Source organism: Acartia tonsa, chromosome 6 (assembly GCF_053477335.1).
Source record: "Acartia tonsa isolate MP-2025a chromosome 6, ASM5347733v1, whole genome shotgun sequence".
In the NCBI taxonomy this organism is placed as follows: Eukaryota; Metazoa; Arthropoda; class Copepoda; order Calanoida; family Acartiidae; genus Acartia; species Acartia tonsa.
Window position 1 is genome coordinate 12,445,726 of NC_137265.1, and position 14,362 is coordinate 12,460,087.

A 14,362-nucleotide genomic window follows, 5' to 3' on the forward strand; every position below is an offset into this window, starting at 1 on the left:
TTTGTCAAAGTAGGACAAACGGATATGAACACTTGTATAGTGTCAGAACTGAATAATCAGAATATAAATGTAAAAGAGTTGAAGCAAAATTGTAAGTAAATTTGTTGAAAAACTGCTTGATACAGGATAATGTTTATGGACCTACTTACATTTTTGGACTTGATTATAGGGTTGCTTCGCTTTTAATATTGTTCTTTGTTGTCCACGGAATAAATATACCAAAAATCAGATCAATCGGATAATTAGATCACATAAAAATCAACATGTTTAAAATGGACATATGGACATTCTGGTAATGATTATAGAGTTGCTACGCTTTCTAAATCATACCTAACTACCACAGGAATCACCATGCAAAGTTTGAAATCTAAAGGACACTTCTAACATGCCTAAATTAACGAAAAAAGCCCTCCTTCTCGGACAGAACGACCCTAATTATAGAAAAGCTTTGCTTTTAAAAAGTGAATAATTAAAAACCCTTGAGTGAACAAAATTATCTTCTCTTATTGAATAATGTACAATAATAACATATGAATAGATAGGATACATAGAAAGATTAAATTCTGATCATAGAATGTATTATGTTAGATAAGATTCAGGGAATGGGAGATAGGACAATGGAATTAAAAATTACCCTTCCCTCAATTATGATAAACAAAGTTATCCCTAGTGTTGATAAGAATCATTCAATGCACACATTTACTTTTTGCAAACAAATCATGAATCAACAATAAATTTAATTTTTTTTACACTAACTAATGCCAGATTGAGTTTATCAAATTTTGGGGGGCAGAATCATAAAGAGTCACTGGTCCATTCTCTGTGTGATCATGTTAGATAATATTGGATGAATATTTGGATAAGGAAATCCCATAGGAATTTCAAATATTGTCAAGATTATGTTCTACAATAGACTTTATACAGAGTTAATATTTATAGACTGTTCAAATATTGTCAAGATTATGTTCTACAATAGACTTTTTATAGAGTTAATATTTATAGACTGTTCAAATATTGTCAAGATTATGTTCTACAATAGAATTAAATAGAGTTAACATTTATAGACTGTTTAAATATTGTCAAGATTATGTTCTACAATAGACTTTATATAGAGTTAACATTTATAGACTGTTTAAATATTGTCAAGATTATGTTCTACATTAAATTTTATACAGAGTTAACACTTACAGACTGTTCAAATATTGTCAAGATTATGTTATGAGTAAACATTAATAGACTGCACATTAGAGTTTAAATAGAGTAAATATATATAGAGTGAAAAATAGACTATAGTTAGAGCGTACAATAGATTTTATACAGAGATTGTGCATTAGAATATTTAAATAATTTTAGAGTGTATCTCTAAAAGTCCAAGTACGTACAAATAGCCAAAAGCAAGAAAATCGTTTTAGAGATAGTAAAATTTTAACTTTTCAACATTAAAGTTTTAGTGATCAATCATTAGATTATTTTCTAAAAGTGCATACAAAAGTATTCACTAACACCCACATATAAAATCAGAAATTCAAATTTGTACTTTAAAACAAAAATTTTATATTTAATTGTGTTTAAATGGCTTTAAACTGATTAATATCTGCTGGATTAGACCCGTTTCTGAGCTTTACTAAAAATCACGTATCGTTTTCTAGACAAATTCGATTCTTTGGCCAACTTGACTAAACATATTTTGATGTTTAATCAGTCTTCTAAAGGGATAAGACAATGGCCGATAAATTGATGTATTTAAATCAAAATTTCCCCTTCAGTAGATTACAATTAGTGGCAAACCAACTTGATAAACCAACCAATCAAAATTCAATGAAAGTCCCCAAAGTTGTTAGGACAAAAAATAAAAAAATGTTATTATAAAACTTTGAGGACTAGTGTAATAAACAGTTCAACCCCCCCCCCCCCCCCTGTGTTTAATTATAAATTCTTGACATGTAGAGAATATTACAGAATTTACAATTTCTCCCAAGTCTTGTAGCAAATTTTATTCAAATTATTCAGCACAGACTATATACCAGTGAGTGTGCTATCATCGCCGTATACAAATTTTTTCTTTGTTAGTATTTTAGTAGCTACGCCTCTAGAACCCTATAATGGCACTTGAAGGAAGGGGGGGTGGGTGGGTGGTAAGACGACCCTTAATTTTCGATTTTAGTTTTTTAAAATTTTAAAAAAAGCTCAATAAAATTACTAAAGATATATAACAATTTGACGTACATGAACGCACATCCTATTATATACTAGGTTTAAGTGTTTAAGACCTTTTATAGAATACTAACGTAGGCTGATTTATTAATGCTTTTGGAGCAAAAAGCAGGGAAGGGAGGTGACATTGGACTGTAAATTATACTGGGACCTAAATCTTCATAATCACGTTATTTAATTCATTGGCTCAAAAACTTTTAGTATTGAATTTTGATTGGTTGATTTTAAACTATTATGTCCAAACTTTTCAACCAATTATTTTAATAAATAAGAGTGTTACTTTTGCTTATCTTCATTTGGGATGTAAATAAATTTTTAGTCCATAGTCTTATCCCTAGAAATCCCTGATAAATGTCAATATTTTTGGAGTAAAAGGAAGAATTTAAATTTTGTTAAATTCACTTCTTTCAAAGTATTGACCTAAATTTGATAAAAATCCAGAGTTCATCTATAATACAAAGTAGAACGATGTCTGTCTGTCTGTCTGTCCGTCCGTCTGTCCCTTAATATCTCGGTAACCACTCAACCGATCGGATTCTACTCTTCAGGGTATATACCTATTGGTCTTGTGGTGGTTTTAAGCTATTTTCTTGGGGGGTGGGACTCCCCCAACCCCCCCCCAAAAATGAAAGTTCCACCCACAAAAAAAAATTGTTTTAGGCAGTTACTTCCTAATAAATGGCAGCACCAGAAATACTCAATTATTTATAATCACCTATTGGGGCAAAGCTCCTAAAGACTATAAGGGGCGAAACCGCTAGTAAGGGATAAGACAATGGACGATAAATTGACATTCTTAATTGGATGAAATCAATTCATCAAGATTTAATATAATCACTAACTTTTATATATTATTATTTTTAGTTGTTAGTTTTAGGCTATTTGTTTAACGTTTTGTTTTTCGCCAAGATAATATTCATTATTATACTGTTATTATTATCAATAAAGAATATATACTGTTGGTAGAGGGTTTAAATATTAATTAACTGGGGTTTTTAACTAAGGAGGGGTGTAATATAATCTGATGGGGAGTTCTCTGACAGGAGGAGAAAGCCTAATAGTAACACATATGTTAAATCAGTGATTTTTACATATTCATATTTTTATAGGCATATTCTCTATTAAACTACTTGTTTTTATAATTTAGGCCTATCCTGGATCCAATAATGACCAAATCTGTTTATTTATTGATGTAATGCGGCGCACCTAACTTCGAGGGTCTTTTTGATTCTAAGAAAAATGAGGGTAAAAATGAATGTATTAAAATGGAGTGGTTGGCAAGATCTTAATGAACAAAATAAAGGTAACTTAACTTGATAAAAGAGGTAAAATTTACATTTTTAGATTTTAAATGCTATTGTATAAGATTATAATTAACAGATAATTAACCTTGGGAGGGGTGTAACACAATCTAATGGGAAGTTCTTTAACTAGAGGAGAAAGTCAAATAGTAACACAAATATTGAATTACTCTTTATGATGTAGTCCGTTTTTTTATAAGCATATTCTCTACTCTTTTTGTTTTTCATGTAATTTAGGCCTGTTGGGAGGCAAGATCTTAATGGACATGATACAAGCTAAAACTATTTACTTAACTTGATATAAGAAGAAAAATTCAGCTTATAACAACAACGAAAGTAATTCGGAAAAAAATCACAAAGCCTATACGTGAAACACATATGTTGAAATGTTTTATTTTATATAGTTATTAATTTTACCGCTAGATGATATAAATAAATTTCTGTTTTGTACTTTCTCGTTTATTCATTATTGTCCTATTATTCCTAATACAATTTTTTTCACTTTTAAAATATGATTTGCTTTTCTTAAAATGGAAATAAGTATTAAAATTTTATATCTTTTAGGCAAAAAAATGAACATATAAAATAAATATACTATAGATTAATTAAATTCCAGTATTTAATTATTGTCCGTATTGATCATAAATGGCTTGAAACTATAGCATTTATTTAAGGCATATAGCCTAATAAAAAATTGTCAGTTCTAATAACAATAAAATATCATTACTATCTAAAGCATAATTCACGTATTATGAGGTTCAAAGCAGTAGGGTATCGAAGGGAGATTCTAAAACAAGGATGTTAACTTCCCTAAGCAGCAAAGCACAAAATATCATGGACTGGATAAAGATAGCAATAGAGCAGACAAAGAAAAAAACAGAGAGATAATTTGCTAAACTCAAAAGAAATTAAATAATGAAAGTTTTATATAATAATATTAATAGGAATCTGAATCTTCACTGTAAATTTCAGCTGTCTAAATAGCAGCCGAGCAAATCATATTTTTTCATAGTATTACGATTTAACCGACTACTGACGGACAGTCAAAGTTAATTATAAAGCAGCCTCGACCCCAAAAATAGTAAGATGAAAAGTAATTAGTCCTTAGAATGGATGGACATGTCAAGAAATCCCAAAAATTGCTTAGGATTGAACCCACCTGGTAAGCGCAGTAGGGGTAAACCCAGGACAACTTAAAAATCGGTGATTATCAAGCAATGGACCCTCCCACTTTTTTTTATGAAAATTGAAAATAAGGTTGTGATTATTTTTTATCTCTAAGGCTTAATCCTTTTCCGTGGAGATTAAAATGTAAAGTTTATATTTGATTTAAGTTTTGTTGGCCCCTAAGGGCTGAAGTCCCAGGCCAACAAAACAGGGATTAATCCTATGTTTTTTGTAAAACTCTCTATAATACAATACAAGATTTTTCAGTAGTGCTCAGAACCAGTTCTAGTCCGTCGGATATTAATATGTTTTCAAGCCATACAGGAAGTTTAAGAAGTTTTGTAACACAGTTATGTATAATTTTGTCAAAGCTTATATATTTATATTTTGTATATTCAGTTCTGACACTCTACAAGAGTTAATGTTCGTCTGTCATACCGTTTCAGAGCTTCGGTTTTATGGATGTTGTCATCCTTGTTATATAGTAAATACCTTAATATTTTGACTATTTCTGAGAATCTGTTGTACTATAGCACGAACTTTTAAATCTCTTTAACACAATTCAACATTTAATAATAGATAACTTAAAACTTTATCATTAACTTTCTGTATTATCTCAATTAAATTATTTTTGTAAAAATTTCTTGATGTTTTTAAAAATAACCTAATTTATGAAAAATAATAAAGTAACAAAAGCTGTTTAGCGATGGATCTCTCTAACCGCTTTACCATAAAAGCTTTTTTAGAAGTCCTAGGAAGGATTTTAAAACTAATTTAGCGGATGGTACCTCCACCCTCTCAACAGAAATCAAAACTAGAAAAATAACTCCTTAAATTTTTTTTAAAACCTTTTAAAACTAAAATTAAATGTGGAGTTGAGTTGACTACGTCTCCCCCCAACCACTTCCTTCAAGTGCCAGTAAATTCCTCTATTGGCGTAGCAGGTAGTAATTATATAAATTTTATATTTATTAAATATTCCTGATGCGACAGTAGCTTCTCTTTGAGTGATAATCTCCACATTGGTTACAAGGACTAAATAAAATTGAGTTTTATTAAGAGCTCGGCAGCTGCGCGTCAGTTGTTTGTAAGCCTCAGAGAAATTAACCTTATACAATTTTAAAAATCAGATGGAAGTTTAAACCTGACCCAATTAAGGCGATCCCTCTTTTATACAAATTTTCCATATTGGATATTGTAACCTAACGGAAGGACTACTGTAGATACACTTACCTTCCCTTTATAACAGGTTCTCTTTTCTTCGCCTTTGAACTAAATTTCATGCATTTTTTGCTTATTAATCTTGTAGAGCATGACATACAGACAGACGGACCTAAGTGAGTTGCTAACTGGAAGCGCATAGGTAAGAGGAATCATCACATAAAATTTCAGCACTTAAAAATTCGTATTTTCCTTACAGCATTACGGACTGATAGACGGTTTGACAGACAGACAGACAGACAAAGTTAATTCTAAAGTTGCTTCGCTAATAAGAAATAGCGAGATCTTGAAGATGATTAAAGTCCCTCCACAGATTATGACGTCATACGATAAAATAACCAATAAGAGGCCAGCATAAATTGGTCAATTACAGTGTATACTGGCCTCTCATTGGCTATTCTATCGTATGACGTCACAATCTGTGGAGGGACTTTAATCATCTTCCGAGATCTTAAGCATATGACTTAGGTACAGCTAGGCATGCAGACATCGTGCTACTCTAAATGAAAGATATCTGATATATAGCCTTTAAAGAAAAAATATCAGCAAAATTTTCCTTATGACTCTTCTCATACGACGCTTTTTCGTCATCTTGTGGATTTTTATTTTCTCCTTTCTACATTCATCAAACAGCTTTCTTCTGAAGGCCTTCTCACTAAAACAAATAAAATTAGGTGCTTACCCAAAAAGTGCTCATCGAGCACTGAAACGTTCCCACACCTTTTTTTAGATATATTAAAAAAATAGTAGGAGGGGGGGGGGGTAGTTAGGATCCATAACCTTAATCTTTAGGTACTTTTATTGGTTGTTTCCAAGCTTTTTAATCAATAATTTTATCTACAGAATGGATAATTTAGATTTTTATGATTAGGTAATAAAATCAATTTATCATCTACATTGTCTTATCCCTTAAGATTCCTGATTTTACCTGTCAGTTACTTGAACAGATTTAGTTAAATCTAATAGATCCGCTATCACTTGCTTATCAGCCTTAAAGAATAAACGTATATGTTAAAAATTGGTGGCTTCCCTTAAAGTGGCTTCCCTTAAAGTGCTTCCTATTATACTAAGAAGAGAGGTTTTTTGGTTTGTGGCTTAAAGGAAGCCTGCAAGAAATACCACGCTTTAACTGCTGAAAGACTGCCACAAGTAGACCAAATACCCCAAATTTGAAGCCTTCAGCTTCTATAACAAAAAAGTTCTAGGCATTTTAAAATGACATTTTATGTACAATGGAAATTTTGAAAGAATTGCAATGCTCATGTTGAAAACTTTAAAATTAAACTACGTGGCCTAGAAACAAAATTATAAGCTTATTTTTGTCATAAATTTAGGTTTCCAGTAACTAATTATATTTTTACAATAAAAATACCCATTTTTATAGTCAAAATCATTAAAAAAAATTAAGTTTTACTTGCGTTGTACCGAATGTACTGTAGCCAATCAGAAGGCTGAATCAGCTTAACAACCAATCACAGCTAAGCTTGTATTAGTTTACCCCTTTGTTTCCGCTATGATTTTCGTTTAAAAATGCAATTTAAATCGAATTTTTTTCATAGATTTTGACTATGAAATGTGGTGTTTTTATTGTAAAAATGTAATCAGTTACAGGCAATCTAAGTTTCTGACAAAGATAAGGTTATAATTTTATGTCTAGGCAACGTAATTTAATATTGTTTTTTCTTTTATGAGCATTGGAAATCTTTCAAAAATTCCATTGTACATAAAATGCTATTTTGAAATGCCTAAAACTTTTTTGTTATTGAAGCTGAAGGCTTATAATTTGGGGTATTGGGTCTTCTTGTGGCAGTCTTTTAGCAGTTAAAGCGTGTTATTTATTGCAGGCGTCCTTTAAGATTTCGATAACTACTGAATCGATTAAGTTCTCTCTTACAAGGGCGCTTCACATAGGTCCCTGGATGGTTTTAGACTATTTCTTTGCCTTTTCCTACGCCCTTCAAATACAAAGCACCTAGATGCTAGATGCTATAAAAAATTACAAATAAGCGGGGTAGGTCGGGAAAGAACACTAAATTAATATTATACGTTTAGGAAACACCTATGCTTAGATATGAATTTCTGTAAGATTAGTATGTAAAACAAAAAAAGATTTCTTCAATAAAAAAAATCCTCCAAGTTTCCGAGATTCGTGGATTTTTTCAAAATTTCAGATACCTATCCCACAAAGAAGATGAATAAATATCGCTTAAGGTAATATACTTTGTTAACTTATACTGACGGACAGACTTGTCCTACTCATAGAGTAGGTGCCCTGATACAAAGCTAACCGTTTTTAGTTGAGGTAGGTTGAACAATATGTTGGAGGGTATAAATGGTTTTGCGGGGGGAGGTAGTACACCCCCCAGGTCGTCAAATGAACTCTCTTTTTTCCTACAACAAATAGTTTAGGTAAAGAGGGTTGAAAATGTCTACTTTATTTTTATTAAAGGGGGGGGGGGGGGAGTGGAATATGAAATTGAGTGTCACTCACCCTCCCGGAAGTTTAAAAGTATATTATTGAAAACAAAACCTAAACTTTTAAACTGTTCAGAATAAGTGGGATCATTACCCAACTTTAAGCAAGTCAAATTCACCTATATACTCCTCCCCTTCCCCAACATAGCCAAAGGGTTAAGCAAAATATTATGAAAAAGTCAAAACCTTTCAAATGGCTTAATTTATTCCTTCTTAAAGTATCACATGATATCCTAGAGACCAATTTTGAAAAAAAAATTTTTTTCTTTTAGTGGGTTTTATATGCAAGTTTTCATGATAATTCAATATGATTAAGGAAAACTTCTAAAGTTTGTAAAAAGCAAATCTATTAATAATAATGATTTCATATTACCACTAATTTTCATATAGCAGAAAAAGAAACCTTTAAACTAAAGGAAAATATCAACGAAACCCTTATAAAGTGTATTAAAAATAATACTTTTATACCTCTATAAAAAGGTATTAGCCTTAATTCTTTTTAGAAACATTATAAATAATAAGTGGATCATTACATTTTTTCCAGTATGGCTTTGAAATTGATTAACATCCTCTGGATTATACCTAGTTTTCAGCCATACTGAAAAATCATGTATAGCATCACACTACAGACAATGTTCCACAATTTTTTTTAAAATCATAAAATTAATACCACTTTTCATTTTAATATCCGCGGAAAGCTGTCTATAATACGATGCGATAAATAACTAATATCACCTGACTTGGTTCAGCTGGGCCAAAGAGAACATTGAAAATAAAGATCTAAAAAAATATCATTTTAGAGGAAAAAACATATTTATAATCAGGCCATTAGAGTAGAACACTAGAGGAGGAAAGAGTTAAACAACTGTATCTCCCCATCGCACTATCCGTGTGCTAACTCTCAATTTTGGATCATTAAAAATCAACTAATGGTGTACGGTGTGTATTAACACAGCCAAGTAGCAGAAAACATTTTGATAGCAGAAAAATAAGGTCATTGAAAAAGGAAGGGAGGTATTTATCTGTATATACATTCTATAGATCTGTCATCAGGCCTTAGGTCCTATCTCTTCTGTCCCTTACCTAACCCAACCTAAAATAAAATAGGACGCCCATCTGACGGACAGACATTCACCCAAGACTTATAAAACAGCATTCTAAAACGTTTTCCAGAATAGCTTCGATACCAATTAATTTCGCTTGATTAGAACCGGTTCTCAGCCATACTGAAAAATCAGCCAATTTTCGACGAATATTAAAATTAATACCAGTTTTGTTAGCCTGTGTATGTATTCGGCCCCTAGAGGCTAACAAAACTGGTTTCAATTTAAAATTTCTCCTTTTAATATCCGCGGAAAGCTGTCTATAATTCGATGCGATAAATAACTATTATAGTTTACTTTGATTCAGAGGATTTTTTTCTTCTTGCATCTCCATCTTCTTTGATGACTGTCTCTAAATCAAAACAATCCCTGTAATACTGTAACAGGATGTCTATTTGTCTGTCTGTTTGTACCGAAGGATCTCGCTAACCGCTGAACCGATATGGTTATCCTTTACAGAGTAGCTGCTCATAGGTTCTGGGGAAGGGTACCCACCACCCACCCAAGAGAAATCGCCCTTATTGATATCAACTCCTCTCTCCTCAAGTGCCCCTAGAGGGCTCTAAAGGCATTTGAGGAAAGTGATAAGTCGATCCTCCGCTTTTAATTTTAATTTTAAAAAATTTTCCCCTGGGTTTTTGTAGGGTATTGTAACCCTATCCCAAATAGTTATGAACATTCCCTAGACCTATAAGAAGCTTCACTATAAAGGAGAACTATATCAATATAACAATTAGGCTAGAGATAGACATCCTGTTACTTTTATGGAATAATACACGGCAGCGATGTTGAAAAGAGACTATCCAAGGAAAAACACACAGCTCAATTTGTAGGAATATATTTCGATTAAATCACATCTAATCCTTGTCAACCTTCTATTATTCTTTACTGTACAAAGGTTTGTTTGTTACTTTTATATAAGGATTCTGTTGTATTAAACCTTGATAAGCTCTAGAGGAGGAATTCCTTTATCTAACCTCTAGATGACTGGTACACCTACAAGATATGATTTTTGTGTTTCTAAACCTGGATTACCCATTGAGGTTGAAGGGGCTGTAAGGTCTTATTTGATTTACCTCCAGAGGGCAGAGGATAGGTACACTGTAAGGTCTTATTTTAGTGTACCTAAGTACAGGTAACGAAAGTTTTTCAAGCACATTCTCTCATTCGTTGGCTAAAAAACTTTGAGTACTTTGTTTCAATCGTGATAGGGTTGTACTGACCAGAAGTGTTAATACTTTTATGCCAATAATTTTAATTTACACAAATGGTTATTTTGTATATCATTAAAAGGGTTAGGTTAGGTTGTAAATATAAAATTAATTTTGTGGTTTGTTTATTTCTTGAGTAGTTTTGCTACCACTAAAAATTAAAAAGGAGGGGAAATTTTTTTTTGTTGATTTTGATTCGTCTGAACTTTTACAAGATGAAAGAGAAGGAAATTAATATTTACACACCTCAAAAGAAATAATTTTACAGCCAGGGCTTCCCTCAGGGAAACATGGATTGGTCAATAAATGATAATTTGATCTTCTTTTCCAATAACGTCATACAATACAAATGACCAATGATAGGCCAATACACAGACTAAATTACCAATAGCAGGCCAGTATACATTTTTATTGATGATTGGTAGGCAAGCATGACGTCATTTTGTATAGGCACTATACAAAGTTTCATCCAAAGATAATTTTTATCCATTGATCTATACCTTTATTCCTGGGTTTCCTTTCATTATTTCTTTGTAATCAACTAAATTGAACTGAAGAAAACTTATAACTTAGCAGGGATCTAAAGGGATAAGACAATGGCCGATAAGTTAATGTACATCCCCTATGAGTACTATGAGTATACACAAAATCAGTGGTTGAAACGTTTGGACAATCATACAATCAAACCTCAATATAAATATTCAACAAAAGCTGTTAAGCCAAGGAACAACAAAACGTTGTTATAAAACTTTGGGGCCCAACGCCCCCTCATTCCCTGATAACTTAAAGCAATAAAGCTACAGAATATAAAGTTAGAATCATAGTTTTGAAAAATTGAATAATCATGTTCAGAGTTAGGTAAAATTTTCCTCATATTTTTTACGAATGCAGGCTTAAAAAACCAAGCAAAATTCAATGAAAATAATTTTTCATTGAAGACAATTAACGATAAATTGAACATTCGCTATGGTAATAAATTAATTTACCCTTTCTGTATTTTAGAATTAATAGTTAAAAAGTTTGAAATTGCTAGATTGAACCAACCAACTAAAATTTATGAAAGATATCCATAGTTTTGATCCAACGAATCATAGAACCTGTTCATAAAACTTTGAATGGGGATCAGTAAAACTTAAAGTTCAACGTTCAAGTTCAACTCCCCCCCCCTCTGTTTATTCCCTCTAGTAATCAACATTACTTTTATTTTTTTTATCAATACATTATTTGAACTATATTTGACTTTACAGACTTAATTATATGTATAAACTTTAAAGATAAAAAATAAGGAGAATTTCACCAAAATTTAGATTCCAAACGTTGAAGTAATGAACCATCTTTTATTATGTGTTGACTTTAAATACAAGTTAGGAGGGGATGATGAGTTCTAACCCCGCGGGACCCCATATATGCACCCTTGATTACCTAACCAATGCAGGTTTTGTGGTCCATGTTCAATATGCCTATAAATTTTACCTTCGGTTATATTCTTGTTGAATCTTAATTGTTTCTTTTTGGGTTTCCTAACAAATTTAGGATCTCGCATTATTCTAAAATTTAAAAGAAGTTCTATCTATTCATTTTAAGTACACACTTTTTATAACAAGGTTGAATACAAAAGAAGCCTTATAAATTTAGAAATCTTAATAAATATGTCTGTTTGTACCGAAGGATCTCGCTCGGCCGTGGAATACAGTCCTTTTATAAAGTAACAGGATGACTGTCTGCACTGCACTGTAGGTCCAGGGAAGGTTTATAACTAATTTTAGAGATATGTTTGATTGCATCTTTCAGGGAAACAACTTGGTAACTTTACAAGTTAATTTCGTTGCTGGCCAAAATAACGATCTCCCCCTTCCCTCCTACTGACCAATTAATGAAAAAGAAAATAGCAACTTAAATTGAGGACAATTTGCCCCTGTCATGACATCCACGTATATTCTACATATACTAAGGATTGGCTTGATTAGAACTTTCCATAAGAAAAGCACCATATTGACATTAATTACTCTCGTAAGAGCCTTCAGAAATTGCCGCAGGTGACGATATTTCACGTCTCCAGGGCGGGGTATTGTTTATAGTTTTCAACTAGCAATAACAGCAACTCTCTAATCAATCATTGGTTACTTTATCGCCACTGCGCAAAGTTGACCGCTAGTGATTACTTTGATATTTTATATAAAAACTTTTTAAATCTTATGCTACCCTTTTTTAACCACTAACCAGTACCTAATTTTCTTAAATACATAGTTAATTTTAATCAAGAAAATGAATGTTTAACTAAAGATACTAAATGCAAATAAAAATCTATTTTGTTAGATCTAAGAGTTTTCTTCTTTGTGGAGACACCTAACGTCAAAAAAGTAAACTATATACTAAGTCAATCAAAATATTTCAGATTTATAAAAAAGGGAGGGACTTTCAATGAATAAGCATAATTTGATAAAAAAAAGGGGCGTAGCTATTATAAGGACTGGTAAGGACTAGTTAGATAGGCGGAGATTTCGTTTGTATATGGATATAGAATATTGTTTATTTTTTTCATGTTTCACAAATATCTTTAAAAGAAATTATTTTCCAGTATGGCTTCCAAACCGATTTATAGCCTTTAGATTAGAAATGGTTCTCAGTTGAAAATTCATCGCATTACAGACATTTTTCCATGAGTATTGGAAAAAAGGAAAAGATTAATACCAGTTTTGTTACCACTGGCTTTTAGCCCCTCGGGGGTAACAAAACTGGTTTGAATCTTCTCATTTATATATCCGCGGAAAGCTATAATACGATTTGATAATTATAACTACACAAAATGTACAAAATGAAGATATTTTCAAAACCTAATCTAAGTAGCGAGGAACTAAAAATTATGGTTGTATTATAATGTGAGTTATTTTACATTTGTTTCATAATCTTGAAAAGGAAATAAAAAATACTGGATAAATACTAAAAAAAAGCATGATCGGCAGACAAACAGTCCAATCAACTTATATACTGGATGCCCATTGATATTTGGAATAATAACAAAAAAAAATCAGCAGTTTATCTTATGTATAAGCTAAGAAAATCACGTTAACCGCAATCCCCCCCTCCATTACGAATTATAAAGTAGCTTTAAAACTAAAAAATAACTTTATATATCAGATTAAGGAATAAGACAATGGACGATAAATTGATGTAAATCCCCGGTGATGATAAACAAAATTACTCCTTATTTAGATTAAAATTATATCTTTGTTTGGTCACTGCAGTTTTTACAACAGCCAATCATCGTCTCCAAAGGTATTAGGCCAAAGCATAAGAAATTGAGTATAAAAACTTTGGGTATAATTATAATTTACAGTCCAATGTCCCCTCCCTCCCTCCGTGGTCAACAGTGACAATGAAAAACTAAAATTGACCAATTTGAATAGGGAAAAATAGAATACTGATTCTATGGAAATATCGAGACAAATTTCACTACCAATCAAATTTCTTTCCCTTTTAAGCTTTTAAACAATTCTTTCCCCGCAATTTTCTTAGAAACTTTAAATCTTTTCCCTTTTAGAAGCGAAGCTACTCAATAATAAGGGTACTTAGTATGTATTGTACGTCTATTATATTATCGTAAATGTAACTTTTCCTATCACAAAAAATCAAAATTTACTGTCTAATTCTAACATTGGCAAAACTAAAA

At 31.6% G+C, this 14,362-nt stretch overlaps 1 protein-coding gene and 1 non-coding gene across 2 annotated transcripts in view; both read right to left on the reverse strand.

The window, feature by feature from the left end:
- Positions 1-14,362, reverse strand: part of LOC145322968 (uncharacterized) — a 51,196-nt gene that overhangs the window by 11,593 nt on the left and 25,241 nt on the right. The window lies entirely within an intron of this gene.
- On the reverse strand, positions 12,698-12,838 carry LOC145323501 (U4 spliceosomal RNA). Its single transcript, XR_013880999.1, has one exon. It is a non-coding gene; the product is annotated as a U4 spliceosomal RNA (small nuclear RNA).